Raw genomic sequence first — 20,212 nt, 5'->3', positions numbered from 1 at the left:
TTCAAGAGATTTGTAGTCAAGAGATGAGATCCAGGAAATAATTGTCGCTGAAATGAGAGAGGAATAGAGAGAGAATTGCTCGAAAACTTGCATTCGAAAGCCAATTGAAGTAGAAATTATAAGATGCAACAAAAAATCTGTACCATGGCATTCCACTGTCTTGGATTAGAGTTCTCTTGCTTGAGGGTACACTTTGGCACTCTGTTCTATCTTGTTTTTCTTCCTCTTGATTGTTTTGAAGTTTTTATAGTTTATATATAAGATATCTAATGTTCTTACTGTTCTTGAAATATTTCATTTTGATTATTTATTACTTCTCTTGTAACTTATCTATCTCCTTATTTCCTTTCCTCACTGGGCTATTATCCCTGTTGGAGCCCTTGGGCTTATAGCATCTTCCTTTTCCAACTAGAGTTGTAGCTTGGCTTTTAATAATAATAATAATAATAATAATAATAATGAATAATTTTCATTCTGTGAAGTTAATGAAGCACTCGAGGCTCAAAGGTTGAATGTCCAGGGTACGAACCCAAGTGCTGATCCAAGTATCCTGTTCAGAATATATCTTTGCCCTTTTGGGGATGTCATCTTGTATTCGCGAAGATCCATTGTGATATTCCTCATCTCTTATTTCTTGAGAGGTTTGTGTTATCCTTCGGTGACGCCATGCCGTCCGAGGGCCATCACGCGTGTAATAGAGCATCACGTCTTCCCCTCTTGATAAGTTTCGAGGACCCGAGCCAGTCCGGAGAATAAATCACAGAGGTTTCTCTATTGTTTCATAGGATTCGTTCTGGATGAAGAAACTGCATTTCTCTCTCTCTCTCTCTCTCTCTCTCTCTCTCTCTCTCTCTCTCTCTCTCTCTCTCTCTCTCTCTCTCTCTCTCTCTCTCTCTCATGTTCATTACCTAGTTACATTGCTCGAAATGATTGTTGAAAAAAATATTAACACAAATAATTGACGTTTTATCTTAAATTGAAATAATGATTAATTTTAACAGATATGTTTACTTTTTATGATCTGTGGAAAATAGAAGACGGTTATTAAGAAATGGTAATTATGATTTAAAACACAATGACTTTTTTCTATTGCTTCTTTATTAGATGTCCCGAAAGTTTTAGGAATGATAAAAGTTAATGTAAATATTTTCAAAAATTAATTATCTGAGTTAATTTTGATAGATTAAACTTTGTGTGTTTCATATCACAAGAATATATACGAGTATTCACCAATTAGCATCTGAGAATTGTACCACAAATAATCCTTAGGAATCTTGAAAATCTAAGAAGATACTGGAGACTTAAAATGTTGCTCTGACACAAGGAATGGACGGTTTGGTGACCTTATATAGACTCAGTAGGTTAAGGAAATCTTAAGTAGATACTTGGTATGGAAGACTAATTAGGCCTTGGATTATGGAAGGCTTTAGATAGACTAACTCTCTGAAAGACCTAAAGTAGCCTCATGAGGATTGGAAATCTCTCAACACTGGATCCCTTGAAGGCAATAATCTACTTCATAGGTATGGAAAATCTTAGAATAAACTCCTGAGGTATGGTAGACCTTAAAATCAAGCAAAAAGTAAACTGTTATAAAGTAAAAAATAAATATATAGACTTTAAATGAAACGAGAATTTTTCAATGAAACTCCGAAGTTACCGAAACCTTAACATAATTGTTTTGACGAAGGCATGATTGAGAAAGCGTAGGATTTGGGTTATTGGAAATGAGAAGTGTTTCTAACGAAAACTGTAGTATACCATAGTATACGAATCCGAATTATGTGGATATATCTTTTACTAGTTGAGAAGTCCTTAATCTTGAGATTTTACTTAAATGAAAATTTTTAGCCTTTTTATCAAACTGGCTTTGATTCAAGCCAAGACTTGAGGTTAAACACCTTAAATTATCAGGGTCTGATTTGTAAAATTCAAATATGGATATTCAATTATTTTAAGAGTCTTAGTTTATTTTTCATTTGGGAACATTATAGAATAAGATACGGTGAGATATAAGGTAATGTGTGTTAAATGAGGAGGTTAATAATCACTTTAACGTGAATCTCAGTTTGGCACGTTGAATTCATTTTGCATGAAATATAATTTATTATTGCATGCTTTTGTGACTCTTGTCTTGTGCTTGTCTTGGGAGATTTCACGGGGCAAGAAGTCATCAGTGCAGCATATGTTTGAGGTTTTGCGTTCTGATAAATGTCAGGCCCAGCCCTGGAAAAGGATTTTACCACAAGTATGCTCAGATTATTTTTCGGGATCCGTGATCGATATATTTTTCAAGGTATATCTGATTTTTTTCTTTGAAAAACTAAATATAGTTGTTCATGGTATAAATGCAGTGGGTATGCTTTAATCAGAACTATTAGCATTATCAAAGGCAATATAACAATATATTAATGAAACTTTATTATTATTATTATTATTATTATTATTATTATAAGTTTTTTTTATTGGTGATACTTTAATCAGAAATGTTAGCATTATCAAAGGCAAAAATAATGGTAAGTAAATTATTATCATTATTATTTTTATTATTATTATAAGTGAGGATACTTAAATCAGTACAATTAACATTATCAAAGGTAAAAGATAATAGTAAGTATATTATTATTATTATTATTATTATTATTATTATTATTATTATTATTATTATTATTATTATTATTATTATTATTATTATTATTATTATTATTATTATCACAACCACATCAGACCTCACCAGAAAGCCACAGGGAAGACAATGCAATCCATCACACTGACTGCATTACCTCATTTACAGCTCAGCATTACTAGGACGATAAATCCTCCAGTCCCGTAAGGTATTAGAGTCGGGATTTCAATTAAGGTTGGGCCATTTGATAAAGCGCATGGTAGAAGGGATCGAGATGGGTTGATGTATGGGATGCGGGTGCCATCCATCATGGCCGGGAGATCGTGCCGGGTCACTGGAGATTGATTTCATGCAACTCTCTGACCCTCGTCCTTCGCTCAAGTTGGAGATTAATTCTGATGAGGCTATTATTTAATTATTCCATGCAAAAATATGAGAGAGGGGAGAGGATCTTTTTTTAATTCATTTACCCTAACTTGTTTAGTACCGAATTGCTTGAAAGATGTATCGTTGAAATGTGTGTAATTGTGTGAATTTTTTCTTTTTTAGTTGCGTGCAATTCTCTTTTAATGCATGGGCATGGAATAGATGTGAAAGTATAAAGAATATATATTAAAAAGTAAATATATCTATCTATCTATCTATCTATCTATCTATCTATCTATCTATCTATCTATCTATCTATCTATCTATCTATCTATCTATCTATATATATATATATATATATATATATATATATATATATATATATATTCTTTCTTGTCACGCCGGGTAGGGGAAGAACGGTACCCCAAGAGGTACACTTGGAAACCACAATCTCCCACAAATTGCTGAAGCTGCGGTGTTGTAGTTAGGAAAGGTGGGAGGGAGGTGGAAAGGGTTGAGTCTGTTTCTGTGTAAGTATGCATATCTAACTAAATATGTATGCTAAATTTTGACGGGTCGCGTACACTAGTAAAGAATGAACATAAAATGAAGGTTCTTACAGAAGCATAAAATCTCGCTTATATTTGACGTACACCTTGACAAAACTAATAAAATCGACAATTTCCGAAATGGAGAATTATAAAGCATCCGTTTTATTATGCATTGTAACTCTTGGCTAAACCGTAGGCTTTTCAGGATATATTTACTCAAGAAAGAGAGTCGTGGCCAGAGAGGGGGGTTTACAAGACGGGTATGCAAAGGCACCGTTTTATGGAGTGTAAACTGTCCAAAACAAGGTGTAATAAACTGCCGGTGACACATGGCAACTCGTTCTATTACTGTACTCTTGGTTTACAGTTTTGCTGTTTTGTTATTTTTTTTCTTTTTTGCGAAGAAAAACTGCATTTTTGCATTAATGCAAGTACTTTTCAGCAAAGCGTATGTTTTCTTATTAATATCCCTAGGAAATTTTGCCAAACTAGTGAATGAGGAGAGCTATTTTTCGAAGCTTATGTCCTTAACCCATTTGTAATAATGTTCCCTGACTTGTTAAGAAGGAGGGAGGTGGGAGGTCGCAGTTAAGGAAATCTTATGAGTAGGTTTTGTGGCTGGATGGAAGTATCTTGTTTCTGGCGTTGGAAAGAGGCCATTAAGTCGTAACAGATTTATAGCTGTATTTGGAGGATAAGCTCGACTGTTTTTATCGAATGATGGACGTTAGAGGTTTACTGCTGCTATCTCGGATACAGAATAACTCTGTCACTGCAGAGTCATGGTATGAACGTCAAAAGAGGTCGAATTATTAATGATAAAAGTGCTTTGGTGATCCTATTTTTCCTGCTTAAACTCTCATATACTCTCTCTCTCTCTCTCTCTCTCTCTCTCTCTCTCTCTCTCTCTCTCTCTCTCTCTCTCTCTCTCTCTCTCTCTATCTGACTAGATACTGTATAAAGCAACCATGCTCAAATGTTGCAGAAAACAAATTAATATGATAATAATGGCAAAAACAGTAAATGTAAGAATAAATAGTCATAATTGTTATAACAGTTAATATTATAATTGTATATTAGTTGATTAGATAACATTTAGGAAAAAAATGATCTAGTTAGAATACTCTATCAGTGAACATATTTGCTAACAAATGGAAATAACATGAATGTAAAAGTAATGGTTTTAACAGCAGTAAAATGAAAATGGAAACCAATAAAGGTAAAAATTATTACTCAAGAAAATTAAAAATATCTTGAAAAATAATAGCATGGAGGAAAATAATTACCATAACAATATACCTACAGAAATGTTCTATTTGATCTGAGACAAAATTTCGCTTATAAATCTTTCTCCTAGGTTGGATTTCTAAAAACATGCTTGCAAGGTGAAAAAAATGTGGTATGGTTTCTTTCACGCGATACAATTGAAGATGAACAGACTAATAATAATAACAGTTAGGGCCACCGACTTGGTATAAAATTATTTATCAGAGTATTAAGATAATTAATTCTTTGTCGGCAAGTTCACCTAATGTGATTGCGATTTTCTATGTTGGCGGATCTTTCTGACGTTCATACTTGGCTACGAAATAGCCCTTACATCCATGGAGGGCTTTTAGTGGAACTTAACGACGTCCGACACCCATTACCCTGCCAATTGTCATAAATTACCCACCGATGGGCATATAATCCACGTGTAAGGGTTCTTAGCACGGATGCCACAGGATCCACCGAGGGGTCATCGAGATGGCCAATGATTAGTTGGCCGGAAAACGACTAATTGATAACCGTAACGGTCCTAATGACCCTTGCCGATTGTCACAGTTCCGGTCATTCTTTTTTTCTTTGCGGGCCAACTCCGGATAAGGATTTTATGTGTAGGCTCTCTTCAAGTTGTCCGCAGGATGCACATATAATAGGAGGCTGTTAGGGATGCCTAAGAGGAAATGAAGAAAGGTTTATGGAGGGGTTGGGAACGTTTAGCGAGAGGAAATTAAACCAAGAAGTATGACAGTGATATAGTAACCTTTAGCGGTAAAAAAAAGGTGAGAAATAGATTCTTATGAAGAGTGGTGTTACTTTTTCATTATTATCACTATTCATAAATTACGTCTATTCCCTATATGCTAAAGAGCAAGTGTCTAGCTGTATATATAAATGCATATATATATATATATATATATATATATATATATATATATATATATATATATATATATATATGTATATATATGTATATATACAGTATATGTATATATATGTATATATATATTATTATATATAATTATATATGTCTATCTATCTATCTATCTATATATATATATATACTGTATATATATATATATATATATATATATATATATATACAGTATATATATATATATATATATATATATATATATATATATACTGTATATATATATATATATATATATATATATATACTGTATATATATATATATATATATATATATATATATATATATATACTGTATATATATATATATATATATATATATATATACTGTATATATATATATATATATATATATATATATATATATATATATATATATATACTGTATATATATATATATATATATATATATATATACTGTATATATATATATATATATATATATATATATATACTGTATATATATATATATATATATATATATATATATATATATATACTGTATATATATATATATATATATATATATATATATATACTGTATATATATATATATATATATATATATATATACTGTATATATATATATATATATATATATACTGTATATATATATATATATATATATATATATATATATATATATATATATATATACTGTATATATATATATATATATATATATATATATATATATATATACTGTATATATATATATATATATATATATATATACTGTATATATATATATGTATATATATATACTGTATATATATATATATATATATATATATATATATATATATATATATATATATATATACTGTATATATATATATATATATATATATATATATATATATATACTGTGTATATATATATATATATATATATATATATATATATATATATATATATACTGTATATATATATATATATATATATACTGTATATATATATATATATATATATATATATATATATATATATATATATATATATATATATACAGTATATATATATATATATATATATATATACAGTATATATATATATATATATATATATATATATATATATTTATATATATATACTGTATATACTGTATATAACGGTCATGCTCAATGGCATAATGTATAACTACTCGTGGTCTCTCTTGGTCTCTCGGATCGAGGGAGAGGGAGTAGTCATACCCTGTCATACCCTGGTGAGAGGGGTTGCAGTCAGGAAAGAAGGATCAGGGTGGGAAGGATTGAATGAGTGCATGTGTATATCTATCTAAATATCTAGCCGTCCTTTTTCGACGGGTCTCGTACACTAATATGATGATAATATTTAGATGTGTCTGTGCACCGTTCTCAGATACTGAGGTGAGTAAAAACACAAACATCATAGGACATTTTAGGTAAGGACCTTGATAAGGACACGGCGTCATTGCTTGGGTTAGGGGAGAATTTCAGGGTTCGATGATTACTTGTAACGATGCACTAGTGAATATTTACCAATAATAATAATAATAATAATAATAATAATAATGATAATAATAATAATGGCAATGACAATTATAATAAAGATAATGACAATTATATTAATGATAATAATACTAATAATAACAACAACAATAATAACAATAACAACAACAGCAACGATATGTTGGTGTTAATTAGAGAGCTATGAGAGAGCGACGAAAAAAGTGATTAGCTGCTGTTGACGAATGTCAAGACGAAGAAAAGGTTTAAAATAATACCTGGAAAGAAAGTCATCACATTTCCTGGTTCCAATTACCTGTAGGTGTCGCCCAGTTCTGAAACGGGACTGCCGGTCTTGGAAAAATTTCCCCCAGCAATAAATGACAATAATTTATTGGCGTTGATGGGACTTTTTTGGGGGAATGGAACAGATTAAGGAAAAGGAAGTTATTTAACAGAAAACGGAAATGAAAATGGAAATGTCTGAGGGAAACATTGGCGTGTGGAAGCCATCGTCATTTGTCTTTGAAGAAGAAGAAAAAAGAAGAAAAGGCAAAAATTCTTGTAATAGGTAATTAAGGCTGAGATGTGTAAATGTACGAATTGAAATTTTTTTCATTATTATTATTATTATTATTATTATTATTATTATTATTATTATTATTATTATTATTATTATTATTATTATTATTATTATTATTATTATTATTGTGGTTATTGGTGTTAATGTTATTAAAGTGGTTCTTCATCTTGATGGTTTAGTTTTTCTTGTTGCTGACGATAATAGTCAAAGATATTTATAGACCCTGGAACAAACAGTAATTTCATAATAAAAAAAATAATAATTTCTACTAGTATGTGCTGGATCAGTTTGTTATTTCAAGGCAAACAATTTTTTAATACTGCACCTAACAATTTAGTAAATAGAAAGAAGTCTGTCATGAAAATTAAATGGGAACACATTAATGACGCTGTTATGTAATTATAATCATTAAAATATAAAGAAAGCCTGGGGATACTGCAGTTGTAGATTTGAATTTTAAAGATTTGCGATACGCATGGATTGGAATAAATTCCTTACAAAGATCTATTATAAAGACAATGTTTTGTTGGCATCCATCCTAGTTTCATTTTGATATTGGGAGCATACCTAACTGTGAAGACTCATTTATATGTCTCTCTCTCTCTCTCTCTCTCTCTCTCTCTCTCTCTCTCTCTCTCTCTCTCTCTCTCTCTCTCTCTCTCTCAACGTGAACTCATTCGACGTTACAGCCATTCACGTTGATACAAAGTGATCTTGAAGTGATCAGTCGACTTCCTTTGCTAGAACAACTCCTAAAATCTTTTAAGAGTTTTATTCCGTTTAGGTTTATCCTCATTGAAATTATATTGTCGTACATGGATTCTTCAAACCTTGTGGGAAGTATTCTTCTTCAAAGCATATCGTCTAATCAGCGACCTTACCCTTTCATTTGAACTGGAGTTTTTCTTTTATTTTTTTTCACTATAATAGCTCTCATGAAAACTGTTTCGTTCTGTAACAGAGGAAATTTTCTCTTCTTGCTAGATGTCGTGTCAGTACACTCGAATATAAATCATCGTCCTTTCTTCTTCTTCTTCTTCTTCTTCTTCTTCTTCTTCTTCTTCTTCTTCTTCTTCTTCTTCTTCTTCTTCTTCTTCTTCTTCTTCTTCTTCTTCTTCTTCTTCTTCTTATTAGCTAAGCTACAACCCTAGTTGGACAAGTAGGATGTTATAAGCCCAAGGGCTCCAACAGAGAACAATATTCCAGTGAGGAAAGGAAATGAATAAATCCCGTAATACAGTATGAAAATAATGAAGAGAGAATATAGAATATCTTAAGATCTGTAACAATGTAAAATGTATGTCCTGTCAGCCTGTTCAGCATAAAAACATTCACTGTAAGAGTGAACGTCGGAAGTTCCACCGATTCAACGGCCCAATTAGTAAGATCATTCCACAATCTGGTCACAGGTAGAATAAAACTTCTGGAATTATGTGTAGTATTGAACCATAAGAACTAACTGAACGGCGGTGCCAGAGATTAATATCCAGACCAGGAATAATACCGCAACAAATTGATATGAGAATTGGCACCTGAAGACCAGACACGAGAACAATACTAAAAACAAGGAAGAATGAAAGACTTTAAAACATTTCCTCTGCATAAAATTATCACGGAAAATCTTAAAAAGACTTACTCAATGACTTTTTTTTTTTTTTTTTTTTTTTTTTTTTTTTTTTTTTTTTTTTTTAAATTGAAGAAGAACGTGTTACTCGGAAGTAAATTTGCAGTTAAGTCACACCTAAAATTTCATAGATATCTAAATTTTAGGTGTGACTTAACTGCAAATTTACTTCTAAGAAACATGTTCTTCAATTTGAAATAAAAATAAAAATAAAATGGTCATTGAGTAAGCCTTTTTAAGATTTTCCGTGATCATTTTATTCCGAAGAAATGTTTTAAAGTCTTTCATTCTGCCTTGTTTCGAGTATTGTTCTCCTACCTGGTCTTCAGGTGCCTATTCTCATCTTAATTTGATGAATAAAAATTGCGGTCTTATTCCTGGATGTTAATCTCTGCAAAGAGAGTAGCATCATCGGCATATGCAACGATTTTGTTTTCCAGGCCAAATGGGCGTTTGATTTCAGCAAAGCCAAACTCATATCAAAGTAGTCAGGTTTAAATAGTTTGAAAAAAAAACAAAAAAACAAAAAACGAATTACTTTAAAATTGGAGATTTTTGTATAGACATCAGTAGCTTTAGCAAACGTCGGCTCTTACTTTATTGATACATTCGCCAGTCTCGGAAATCTTGGAACCCACCCGCATTTAACAGTCATTTATAGCTTCCTTCGCATTAGGTTTCGAATCACTTAATCATTTTCTTTCTTTTTACATGTAGGTCAAAGGTATATTTGGAAAATTAATGCGATTTTGATGTTTGATTGTTATATGTCAGTTTGTAAGGAATAATGATGAAAATAAGAAACGTACTCGAGTCTTTGTTAAGAAAATAAGAATTGATATTAAGAGAAATTAGTTAGCAAACATGTTAACATATAACCAAACCAATTGTCCCTCAGTGAAAGCAATGAATAGTGGAACCTGCTGGCAATAACTCATCCAGAAAAAAAAAATCGGTTAAATTATGACGGGTGAAAGGTTTAAATTATAGTAAAGTTACAGCGAAGAAAGAAAAAAGATGAGAAACGTATTAGATGAAAAAAGGGGAAATCTTCAATACTGAAAGTACTTTGATAGAAAAGAGGAAGGAAGAAGTCATGGCTTATGAGCGGATGATGGTTTGTAAGGGCCATTTTAATTTTGAGAATCTCTAATTAAAAGTTGATGAAGCTGGGACCAGAATTAAAGATGTTGAAGATGCCGCCTGTGGGAGATAGTTGAAGATGATAACGCTAATTATTGAAGTGATTAAAAGATTGCAGAGCAGAATGGCATAGCGAAGAAAGTGGCTGAAGTCCCTCTCTCTCTCTCTCTCTCTCTCTCTCTCTCTCTCTCTCTCTCTCTCTCTCTCTCTCTCTCTCTCTCTCTCCTTTACAAGAATAAGTTTCATTGATACAAAGAAAAGAAAGAAGTTTAAAGGGGATAAGGTTTGAGCTCAATGTGTCAGGTACTTCTCTCAGATGGCATCGCATAATCCCGGGTTACATAATTCCGGAATTTACGACAAAATTCTGGAATTAACTTTATTAACTGCATTACAATATATTTCTGTTTTCAAGATATAATTTTTTTTTTTTTTTTTTGTTTTTTTTTTGTTTTTTTTTTGTTTTTAGTAATGGTCAATGAAACAGTAACTAAAACGGCGCCTTAAGCCAAAAGACACCGAGTGCCTTTTTCGACGGGAGAAAGGTGGTTTAGAAAAGTAAAAAATGTGTATGAAATAGCCGAATTGCCATTAATTCAAATTTAAGATGAGAACCAAATGTTTCAGGACCCTAAAGATAAGAAATCGATTTCAAACAGCGATTAAATAGTCAAATATTTTTTTTTTTTTCCAAAGTGTTAGGGGATAATTCAGCAGTTTTAGTTCTTCAGTTTTATTATCTTAAGAGACAGCATATATTGAAAATTTATTTTCATCATGCAAAATTATAACAGTTGAGTGGGGGAAAGGGGCTAAAAATGTGTAGAAACTTAGCTGCAGTCACTCTTTAGCCTTCTGCGTTACCTCCGTTCCTACTTCTATTATTCCATTTTTATGTGCAGCATTTTAACTTTTACTTCTAAGTGCAGTTGAGAAGTTTTCCCTAGTTTCAATGGGTGTTAAATCCAATCAAATTAAATCCCAAACTTAAATCCATTAGAATATCCAAGAAGAAAAAATTATAGGAAATTTACTGGTTATCAGTAATTATTTGCAATAAGGGATAAGATCAGGTTTCTAGATTTGGTCTTATTTGTAGAGTTCAGAAAAGAAGCAATTCTTTGTAAGTGGTAAATCGCCATAGAAATCAGGAGAAAGCGATTAGTGGCGACCAGTCCTTCAGCAAGATAACCAACTAGGGTATTGTACCAACCGTGTTTCACACAATTGTACATAATTCCTTTTGTATATATTATGCTTGTATCTTCGCTCTTCCCTCGCACTAAAACGAACATGAAAATTCATGTCTGGTTTTTCCTCTGTAATATTGTCTGTCTTGTGAACTTGTTATGTCCTGTTGCCTTGAGGTTTTGTATATAAGGATAGTGTTCCACAATAATATAACTCAGTCGTTTCCAACCTGCCTTTGAGTTCACACCCTTACTCTGCGCCGTCACAGTATGTAAATGGAGGATATGCTTAGAATAAAAAGTTTATGGTGTCATTAATGTAAGGTCCTGCAGAATCATGGTTACAGGTAAGGCATCAACACTACTTGATACAATGAAAGTGCCATATTGAGCGAATCATTAGAAAGCGTTGAAGATATGATGTACCTGAGTAAAATGGGTTGTAAGAATGGTTAGTAGGATTACAATTAAAAAAAAAAAATAAGAATACTGTATATTTGGTTGGATGATCACGAGCGAAGGTTGGATGGAGAATCACTTGTTTGATCACCTTGTACGGACTTTCTACGTCAATATGGGTGAAGTGGATACGCTTCGTGGACTGTATCAGATTGAAAACATCAGCGTATGGAGAAGATAACGTAGAATTTGGTGGGAAAACTACTTGAATAAAGAATTAAGTTATAGTGAAATATTGCCTAAATTGCGTCATAGAAAAGTAATTCAAAATCACACTAGAATGTGTTGATATTACTTCAGGAACAGCCTCTGTCTCGCTTTGAATAACAAGAGTAGCTGGAGATCGGAAAGTAAAATTACAGCTGGTTTAGGAATAGTAGATTCAGGTTTTTATATAAGACGATTCTGACCAATCGTAGAAGGTACATTGATGTTACTACTTACGTATAAAGGGTACGCACAAACACTATTCTGATACTTCTCTTAATAGCGGGTGGTTTCAGAAGAAAAATTACAAAGTAACCACCCCATTCATTCTTTAACTGCCGAATCGTAGAGGTATATTAAAGAATTACGACTTACGTTTTTTGAATGGTCATATGTTGCAGCAAAAGATATCCCGATGGCTGTTTTAGTGTATTTATATAGTTTTAAACTAAAATGTGTAAAGGTGAAGTTAGGCTATGTGATTCTCCTTTTTTATTTGCCTAAATGTTTTCTTAAACAGATTTTATAGCATATCTGCTAACTTTCCCCATTTAGACAATTGAATATTTTTCATACTTGATTTATAAAAACAACAGGAATTAATTCTAACCAATTACTTCGATTTTTTTTTAAATTGCTTATTTTTGTATAGCAGCTTATGTTATAGTGCATTTATCTGTGATTTTTCTGAATGATAATGTTTACAAATATAGCTATAGAAAAATTAAAGTACCGTGCAGTGCTTGATAATGTTTGGAAATTATATATAGATATCGTTTTAGAAATTTCAGATATAGCCTCATTTTTGCTGTAGATTTCATGTTTTTATCACAATCCAACTTGAAATTTGCAAGAAAGGGATAGAAGTGTCCGGCTTGACATCGTGCTCAGTGTCTTCTGTTGAACTGATACATTTTATCACGACATGGTTCTCTCTCTCTCTCTCTCTCTCTCTCTCTCTCTCTCTCTCTCTCTCTCTCTCTCTCTATCAGATGTTAAGTCATTCACTTTCAAGTTTCACATTCAGAAGTTTCCGACCAGTGAGCGTCTGTAACTCATTAACTTACGATTATTCAAAGCTTCCATGTTTTCCTTCACGCTTCGTTTGCTATGAAAAATATGGTCACTTTTATGATCAGATGGTTATTGATTCCTTGGCGTGCGTGTCCACGAAGTGTTAAATTGGTTTATGGTTGTGTAACACATTTTGCAAGAGTAAACCATTGGAGACTTATTACTTGCATGTTTTTTGCACAATACCATTAATATTATTGGTATGGTTGTTGTTGTTGATTATAGTAATAATATTTTTCTATTATTGTTGCTTACTGTTTTAAAGGTTTTATTAAAGAAATTACAAATGAAAAAGATTTATATAGATTTAATTTGGTTGTCATGGTATCATAGAAAGTGCATTGTATATTACAAGACTTCTTTCAGTAAGTCTCTCTTATTTACAATGGCTGGATTCAAAATGTATTTTGACATGTAAATTTGCAATAATCCCTCAATTGTAGGTCTACTTTCAAACTAGGGAAATGGTAACTATTAACCTCATCAAAGATTAAAGAATTTTGTGTAAATTCTTAAATGCAAAATAATTCTTTTACAGTTCTATGGTATGCATCTTAGCACAAGTTTTTAATATGTCAAGTTTCAGGTTTCATGAGACGAATGAAAGACTAGACATATCTTAAAAAGGTTCACTGTAATTGTGACTTAAAACTAGTTAACTTAGATAATGCTTTTGTTCTTCCGTGTTTTAAAAGGCTAATAGGATACAGCGATCTTTTATAGAAATGGGAAAAACTGAAGACAAATATTTTCAATGAAATATGGTTCAAAGGATAGACCATAGCGCCAAACATGAAGATGGCCGTTGGTGTGTCTAATATTCTCGTCTTGTCATTGCAACTCTTACATGTTACTACGTATTTCAGTTAAACCTGGTACAAAGGTAACTGTCATAGAAGAGAAGCTGTCTGTCTGCCAGTATTTTTGGCAAATTTGTCTTGTCATTGGACCTACTATGTGCTACAAAGGTTTTCGCAATGCTTGGTACTAACGTAGAGCATCCTAAATAGATTTGCTTGGACGTGGTACATCCAACTAGTTGTCCTTCAGTATGAGTGTTTTATTTACCATGATGTTGCAACTCCTACAGTTGAATGTATTTTAGTAAACTTGATGAGAATAAAAAGATAGACCAGAACTCACATGCATGTAGGAAGGGAAATTTTCTGTTTGTCACTCAGTGTGTATGTCATACCATGTCATCACAACTTTTACCTAGGGGAAGCTATTGAAGTCAAAGGGAGAGATAGGGCCACCAGGTATAGATTTGTATGAAGAGATAGGAGATTATGATAACGGTGAGAAAAAAGACAATTGTCGAATTGGTTGGACGTCGTAATTTGTCTATCCACATACCTTGCCATCTTTACATACACACACACACATATATATATATTATTATTATTATTACTAGCCAAGCTACAACCCTAGTTGGAAAAGCAAGATGCTATAAGCCCAAGGGTTCCAATAGGGAAAAATAGCCCAGTGAGGAAAGGAAATAAGGAAATAAATAAATGATGAGAATAAATTAACAATAAATCATTCTAAAAACAGTAACAACGTCAAAACAGATATGTCCTATATAAACTATTAACAACGTCAAACACACACACACACACACACCACACACACACATATATATACATATATATATATATATATATATATATATATATATATATATATATATATATATATTATATTCTATATATATATATATATATATATATATATATATATATATATATATATATATATTTATATATATATGTGAAGTGTGTTTGGGTGGGTGTGTTTGTGCGCGAGTTAAGATCACCCATCTTTCCTTCGTAATTTATCAAGCGGAATTTTTTTGTTAGTTGTTTGGAGATCAGTAGGAAGACCATTGTTTTGCAGGTACTATTATAACGGTTATCTTATCATTAGATTATCTTTTTGGGTGGTCATTGTGATTAATCAAATGGACGCAATTATATAGCACAAATCATGACTTTGTAATCTTAGTCTCTCTCTCTCTCTCTCTCTCTCTCTCTCTCTCTCTCTCTCTCTCTCTCCTCATACACTATATATAAATGAGCCCTAAACATCTCCACAAGCAACTTAGAATTATGGTTTGAACTCTCTCGAGCGATCATAGAGCAGATGATGCTGCCGTAAGTTTTGCCGGCTGAGGCTTTTATTTATTCAAATTGTAATGATTTTCATCTCGAGAATTCTAGATGCCGAATATAAGTTCCATTCTATCCTTTTATTATTGTAAACCATAATTCTCGCTTTGCTGTTGTTAAATCTCTCGATTTTGATCTCTACGATCGTGGCCAATCAAGTGGAAAATCTCAAAAGGAGCTTTGACCTATGTTTCTAGATTAGCAGTGCTATTTGGAAGGCACTTTATTTTGATTCAATATTCATTTAGTTGATATGATAATAATAATCATAATTGTCTTTACCCTTTATTTGTATGTTTTTTTACCAAATCCCTATTTTTCGTTTCTTTGAAAGCCTTTATTTTTCTTGAATTTTGCAGCCTATTAATGCAGGAATTATTAAAATATGATGTTATTTTAATCATCAGACCATATATCTTAGAAATTAATAGTTCCATGGAGTAAGTTGTCACTTCAACGCCATGCTTAAGAAACAAAACTGTAAGACTTTTCCTCCGCTCTTTGACGACTCTATAGATTCATGGAGATAGATAGGGTTATTACCTCCTGAATTTAAATATGTAGTAAAATTTTCATGCTTTGTTTTATTTAAACTATGTGCCTTAATCATCAAATAAATTATTTTGATTTTTCTGTTTCAAAGATCGTTTTTAAGAGTCTGGCTGTCTTCGGGGCTAGGACCCAACTTTTGTCAATTTTTTCATACTTTCATCATGTTATAGTTTTGTTAGTTCTCACGACAGTTTTTCTTCTATTTTCTAATTTAGTTTACATTTTTATAATTCTGTTGACCTTCCCATAAAGTTAATTCAGAGGAAGGAGTACTGGAAATTGATCTGTCATCATTTGTAGGGATGTTTCCTAACCGCGAATTATATTTTCAGTATTTAATCCTATATAGAATATGTAATTACTCTTTGTCACTAATATAGAATATTTCAAATACAGGCTTTTATTTTTTTCACAAGCCATATTGTTTTCTTCTTTTTGCTCTCACAATTTGTAGGCTATAAGATAATTAAAACTCAAACCTTTACAATTCTGTAGTACTTGACTATACATGTAGATGGTTTAAGCGAATTTGTTGATGTCTAATGGTTCCTCAGAATTTATAAAGCTTATGAATTTGTCTAATACCAGAGGAGTTTTGAGGTACTAGATTGAAGTTAGAAGGAAATAAAGATTGGAATAACCGCTTAGACAGACACTTTGCAAATGTTTGGCATTTAGTTATCTTTGGTGGCTAAAAAATTTGACACATACGTATGTGCCTTTTTTCAACCAGCAAGCTGCTTCCTCTGATCCAAAAGGTATCTAATAGAAAACCAAGACAGCAAGCAGTGCCACGTACATAAGTTGCAGAAGCAATGGACCCCGTGTACAGAAAATTTCCACATCGTCCCCCCCCCCCCCCCCACTTAATAAATCCAAACACGACTGGGGCATTTTCAGGAGCGTATTGGTGCACACTGTGACGCTCCCATCCATACAATTTTAATTTCCTGGAATATTGAGAGTGAGACCCTATTGTTGCAACGCCTTTGGCACCCAATCTCGCCAGTACATCCTTTCCACCGACCAGTATTTCTTTTTTTATTCGCGACCAAACAACTTGCAACAGTTTTGTCAATCTTTCCACTTTTGAAAACTCTCTGTCGCTTTCTTCTTGTGTACGAGTTTTTTTTTCAACTCTTCGTTCAACATGAACTACGAAAATAATTGATTTTATTTTATACTTCCCTTTCTTTGTTTCTTCATCAACAATTCTCTTCTCGAAGCAAAGGAGAGGTGAGAAAAGTTCTGGTGTTCTATTATGAAAACAAAAATAAATGTTATATGAGACTTTAGAGAATAGACAATGTGTATAAAATTGTATTTTGTGGCTTTATAAATGAAAATTGTACACTTTCTTTTATTAACATTTTATCAGTAAGCCCCATTACTGTTTAAACAGAAAACATTTATTAGGAGCAATGTTTTGTCTATTCACTGATGTAATTCTTATGTATTCATTTTTGATACTGTGGTGTCTTACTGTTGGTTATGATACTGATAGCAAAATCAAAATAAAAAGCAAAATATAACGGAGTTTTCACGAGAAAGTATATTTGGAAATTATGCATCTTAGAATAAAGGTGCCTGATTTCCCAATAAGAGGACAAATTCAGGCAACGAAACACCTTTCTCCACCTTTGAAATCTGTAAAGTATCAAGTTCAAGTATGCTGCATCCAGTCAGTAATATTGTATCATGAATATTAGTATATTTACATGCGATACTTTTATCAACGATCTCCAGTGATTTTCTAATATACATACATGGATGGAAAATATTGAATTCCTTGCAAAGGTTGCAATCAAGATTAAAATTCGGAAAACGGGAACGAGATCAAATTCTCGACGGTGATTATAAAGTATATTTGCGTTATCTGAGGGGCGGGTGGGACGGCGACACGCCGTTTGGCACGAGTAACACTTGATGTACGAGGACGACTTACTGACAGGCCTGTTAACCGCCACTAACTACCACTTTAATCGGTAACCACTGCCTTGCAAGACGAAAGAAAAACAAGCATAAAAAACGGGTATAAAAACCATGACGGGCCATAAACAACAATTTCCATTATTTAGGGAGTCTGGGATAACAGCATGTCGGGTGCCTTGAGTTATGGATCTTGTCATCAAAGCAGGTATTTATAGATCGCGTTAAGGGGGGCTTTCCGGACGACGCCCTTCTACTCTATCACCAGACACGCCTACCAAATGTCCAGCACGTTTCAGATTGCCCCAACCGCCCACAGCTCACTCAAACACTTTAGGCGGTTGATGATGCGCTAGACGCCCTCAAAGCCTACTGGAATACTCCAATGCCTTCTTATCGATCTTTCTCTGGTGTGGCGGCAACCGGTATGTTGGAAGAAGTATTGGTGCATCTCTCTCTCTCTCTCTCTCTCTCTCTCTCTCTCTCTCTCTCTCTCTCTCTCTCTCTCTCTACCAACCGACCAGCGTTGTGACATATATCTTGGCATTTTCGAGCTATCCACTTGGTGAAACTTCACAGCTTCAGACTAATCCTCGCCATTCATTATTTTTTCAGTAGTCAGTGTACGTAGTTGACCTTTATGGGAACCCATAAACACTCATGAGAGTCTTCCTTAGGATAAAAAATGTATTGAGTAGTCTGGCTTTGTGTTCTCTCTCTCTCTCTCTCTCTCTCTCTCTCTCTCTCTAAATATATATATATATATATATATATATATATATATATATATATACATACACACACACACTGATTAGTAAAACATTTTCCGTTAGCTTGAATCACCAAGAAGAGAAAATTCATAAACTCAAATGCTTCTAGCTTGTTTTGGTTTTCTAATCTATTTCTTCTTATGCTTCAAGGGTTTAGACTTTAGATGATCATGTAGCGTTTTCTTCCACATTTGATTTTACACATCTTTAGTTAATTCGTTATTACCGAACAATTCTTCGGAATTTGACTTTCAAGTTTTTGGGAAGTACTACAGTGAATAAAATTAACTTACCCTTGCAACGGAACAAGGCATTTATAAAAATTTTTTTTTCCAATTTTTTTTTTCTGAAACCTCTTGAAAATATGCAATATGTTCTAATGTTTTTTTTTTTTATTTGAAATGATTCTGAAATTTGAACAATTCACTTAAATTTTGTATGAGTAAAAGTTCTCTGATCAGATAATTTATATAACCTTTCCTGTTGTTTGTTTCTTTTTCTTGCGGCAAGAGATGTTGTATGTGTAAGAAATCTAATTTATGCAGCCTTTCAGATCTCGGTAATACTTCCTTCGTAAAAAGACCAAGTGTCTTAACATTGACAAATGGCACAAAAGTAGACGCCAGTAACCATGGCAACCGCGGTGCGATGAATATTTGATGGATTATCAACCTATCATTCAGGAACTTCACCGTCTTCGTTGCAGGTCAAGGAAATGCTCATAAACATAGAAACAGACTCGGCTGCCATTAGATGATGGTAGATCTATCCAGTACCAACGGTGATTTCCTTCCCCTGGGTCCAGTATTTTAGGGTTGGGATTCAACCTGCTTTATAATCTTGAAAGCGTGCAATTTGCGTCTGCCTTGCATGCAATTGCTGTTTACGATATGGCACTAAAATGCTTCGGATTTAATTGCAATGTTATTGTACAGTAATTGAGACGCTGGGTGAATTAGCCAGATCTGAGATTACTCTGTGGCCCGCTCGTTGGTCTGTTTCATGACTTTATGTAGCGACAAGCCACCCATGGTAAAAGACCAGATAAGGAAGTTGGAGCTTTGGGTTCGAGTTCATTTTCAGATTTACAAATTGTTTTAAATTTCAGATCCAAAATTGGTATTTGATAGAAGTCCCAATTTTGTGGGTATTGATCGTATAGAATGTACTCGTAAATTTCGCGTTAAATTTCTCTAATGGATACTTGAGGTGATTGGATCGAAGTTATGGGTTGGTGGGCGTTGCGACGTGTAAATTGTTAAGGATATCTCGCTGGTCTTTTCTAGGAAACTTGTAAGAACAGT

This window comes from Palaemon carinicauda, chromosome 2, assembly GCF_036898095.1.
Source record: "Palaemon carinicauda isolate YSFRI2023 chromosome 2, ASM3689809v2, whole genome shotgun sequence".
Lineage (NCBI taxonomy): Eukaryota > Metazoa > Arthropoda > Malacostraca > Decapoda > Palaemonidae > Palaemon > Palaemon carinicauda.
This window is presented reverse-complemented; position numbering follows the sequence as displayed.